Source organism: Kryptolebias marmoratus, linkage group LG3 (assembly GCF_001649575.2).
Source record: "Kryptolebias marmoratus isolate JLee-2015 linkage group LG3, ASM164957v2, whole genome shotgun sequence".
Classification (NCBI taxonomy): Eukaryota; Metazoa; Chordata; class Actinopteri; order Cyprinodontiformes; family Rivulidae; genus Kryptolebias; species Kryptolebias marmoratus.
Window position 1 is genome coordinate 9,727,651 of NC_051432.1, and position 3,685 is coordinate 9,731,335.

At 43.7% G+C, this 3,685-nt stretch overlaps 1 protein-coding gene across 1 annotated transcript in view; it reads right to left on the minus strand.

Annotated features, from left to right (window-relative positions):
• Positions 1-3,685, minus strand: part of dlc1 (DLC1 Rho GTPase activating protein) — an 86,046-nt gene that overhangs the window by 23,546 nt on the left and 58,815 nt on the right. The window lies entirely within an intron of this gene.

A 3,685-nucleotide genomic window follows, 5' to 3' on the forward strand; every position in this document is an offset into this window, starting at 1 on the left:
AAAAAAAAAAAAAAAAAGCGCAAGCGGTACTGCAGGTATGACAATGCCCTTCTTTTCCCTCCAGCTGCCCGCCCTGCGCCCAGGACGCGCCTCCAAGGCCACGTCCGCCACGTCCAGGCTGGCTGCAGACTCTCCTGAATGTTTGGAACGTGTGTTTGTTTGTCTGTTAGCAAAATATCTCACTAACCACTGGACTCACCCGACTGAAACTCGTAGGAAGCAATCGCCTGATGTAAAAGTAAACTGATTAACTTTTGAAATCAGTCCAATTCAAGATGGCAGCCACATCTCAGTGACTTCAGCCAACACATAAATGTCAACAAATCAGTTCAACAAATCACTTTACAGATGTTGAGCTAAAATTTGGTGGGCCATTAGCTGAGGGTCGTCCCGACACATACTCCAAACAGCACCAGCTCACCTGGGATCTGTTAAAAATTTTGACATTTACTATTGGAGTCATCACTGTCTGTCTGTTAGCAAAATATCTCACGAACCACGGTGCAGACTTTAATGAAACTTACAGAAAGGAACCATTGGGGGGGACATCTACATCTGATTAACTTTTGGAGTCAACCTGATTCAAGATGGCCACCACAGCTCACTGACCTTAGCCAGCACAGAAATGTCTGTAACTCAGTCAGATTTACAGACATTGAGCTGAAATGTGAGGCAGTGGTAGCTGAGAGTGATCCTCAGCACATCCTCCTAACGCTCATATTGCGCGGCATTGCGCCTAAAAGTAATTCCAAGGTTGGACTGTAATGTCATCATTTCTCATCTCATAAAATGATCTTCATTTAAAACTCTTCTTCAATTAAAAACAGCGGGCGATACGCGTTCCTTCATGGAAGGCTTGGCTCTGAATTCATATTTTGTTTTGTAGCTAATGTGCCGTAACTATGCTGCTGTTTCAACACACATTCATTCTCTAAATTTTCTGTTCACAGATTCCCAAGATTCCCAGCGACATCGATTTGGCTTCTGCCATCTTTCCTTTTTTTTTTTTTTTTTTTTCAGTATTTCCACATAACACTCAGAGCTGAGGAGGTGCAAAAAGGGGAAAGCCAGATGAGTCACCATGTGGCAGGGAAATATGTGTAATCCAAAGCTTGGAAGGTGAACAAGGGGAAAAAATGATTGAGAAAATCCTGGATAAGTGAGCAGTTCGCTCTTGGCTGCTGCACCAGTCCCAGCTGACGCCTCAGCCAGAGAGGATCCAACTGGAGGAAGAGAGCCTGACAACATTTTAGATCCATCTTTATATACATTTCACACCAGTGTTGGGTTTTTGTTTGGGTTGTATTTTTAAAGTAATGTAATGTTATTCTGACTTACTCCAATAATAACTGGACACTGACATGCTTTCTAAACAGAAAGAAGGCAGCCCCATTCTTTTAAAACGGATTGCATTTGGATTTTGTTAAAAGGTGTTCAACTACATTTTTGGATCTTGTTTGATGAAGCAAAATGTCAAATGTCCTGAGCCACTCTGAAGATCTACTCGCTTATCTGGATCACTGAGTTACCATACCATACCATACCATACCATACCATACCATACCATACCATACCATACCATACCATACCATACCATACCATACCATACCATACCATACCATACTTTATTTATAAAGCACTTTAAACACCCACCAGACCAAAGGAGGTCAAATATAAAAGCAGTAATAAAATCATGAAAATATAAACACAATAAAACAAAGAAGGCCAAAGAAAAGAGATGGGTCTTAAGAAGTGATTTAAAAACACCAAATGAAGAGGCCTAAAGGAAGGTCATTCCATAGCTCACCTTAAATCCTGATCTGTGGTGTTTTAGCTGCTCCTCGATACGGCTGCCTTGAGGAGTTATAAAGCACAAATTTTTGACCGTGGTCAAAATTCAGTTTGACATGCACTCGCGCAGGAATGGGCACATTGAACTGCTTTCAGCGGAGCCAAAAGTAGCAAGTCGCTGCGGAAATGGATGCGACAGTGTGGCCAACAGCGCTGCATGCGATCCTGGAGCTTCCCGCTCCCCAAAAGTACACTCCAAGGTTTTGAAAACTCCCACCTATTTTGCGCCGACCTTCCCGGAAATCTGTAGAGCACAGGACTAGTCGCCAGGTTCGGCAGAGAGCTCGACATGTGCCCTGAAAGCTCCGTGATGTTGCTACAGTGTTTGAATCCGTGAAATCCAGCGTCAGGCCTCAGCCAGTCAGGTTGAACGCCTAACCACAGCTCATCCAGTCCAGTCATTAAAAGGCAAAAATGAGCTAATCCTAACCGTCTTCCAATTTGGAACTGGAACACGGTTCAGTCCTTCCCAGATGGGAGTTCTGACCTCTGAGGCAGCTGGAACGTGGCACGAAGTTCAGCTGAAGCTAAGCACATCTGAGAAAATTTCAACGCGTTTCCCCTCAAGGCAGCAATCAGCGGCGTCCATCACAAGTTCACTGAACTGCAGTGTGTACGGACACGTTCACTCTTATAGAGTCGTATTTATTTACCATTACATATGCTTTGTTTTGAACTGTTAGAGGAAAGCCTGTTTACTGGGAAAAATCCACATAAAGAGCTTAATTCAAACCTGAGACTTTCTTACTGGGAGGCGACGGAGATAACAGCTACATCATCGAATGGCTCGGCCAAAGACCAAACAAGCGTTACAATAAATAGTGATACGACTAAATCTGTCTACGTTTAAAGTTGTGGGCATATTTGAACAATTATTTGCTAAAGTGCAGTCCAAAATGTGCTCAGGTATAAGCCTATAAATTATACAATCCCGTCAGCAGAAAACATCAAAACAGCGTGTCAGCTTATAAACTCATTAACTGAGGAAAACCTCTTGTGATTTCTTTACTAAATCTGTAACCTGCAGGGAGAAAGAAAGATAATTATGACCTGTTATTAAGTGTGTGTGGGAAAGAGAGAGAGGGAGAGAGAGAGAAAGCAAAAGGAGGAAACACAGATGAAGAGAGATTACCAAACAAGGCCAAATCCCCCGAGCCACAAAAAAAAATCAAAAAACCCGACCACCCAGAGGCTGCGCCCAAAGCACGAACCCAAAGCTACCCTCCCCTGTGAAGGGTCACAGCCCCCTCGAAGAGATACGAGGAAAGGGCTCCAGCTCGCAACTTGTTTTCCAGCGATGATTACACAATAATGCCAGCGACTGTTGATGAACGTGTGTGGTAAAGAGCGAGAGCTCAGACGAGCGGGCTGTCGCTGCTGCCAGTAGCTCCGGGGCACAACCAGTCCATCTTCTTTAGTGTGTCTACAATTTTCATTCATCTGAGCTCGTCGCAGTTGGGCGCTTGTCTTGGCTCATGACTCAGACACAAATCAAATACATGCTTGTACAATACGGCTTTTTGGACCCAAGGAAGGAAACGAGGAGATGCATCAGTGCTGGTGGGATTAGAAAATGGAATTAAGAGGAAAACTTTAAATCACTAAAGTTTTATTAGTTACTTTGTGCACGTCTAGAGCCGAATTGAGTAATTTAATTCAATTAAAAATGTTTGCAAGCTGCTGAGTTGTAAAAGGCGAAGCTGCTGCTGTTGGTTGTAAAACTTTACAGTGTCACCTCTGACCCCGAGGGAAAAAGAGAGAGAGAGAGAGAGAGAGAGGCAGAGAGACAGAGAGAGAGAGCGAGAGAGAGAGAGAGAGAGAGAGAGAGAGAGAG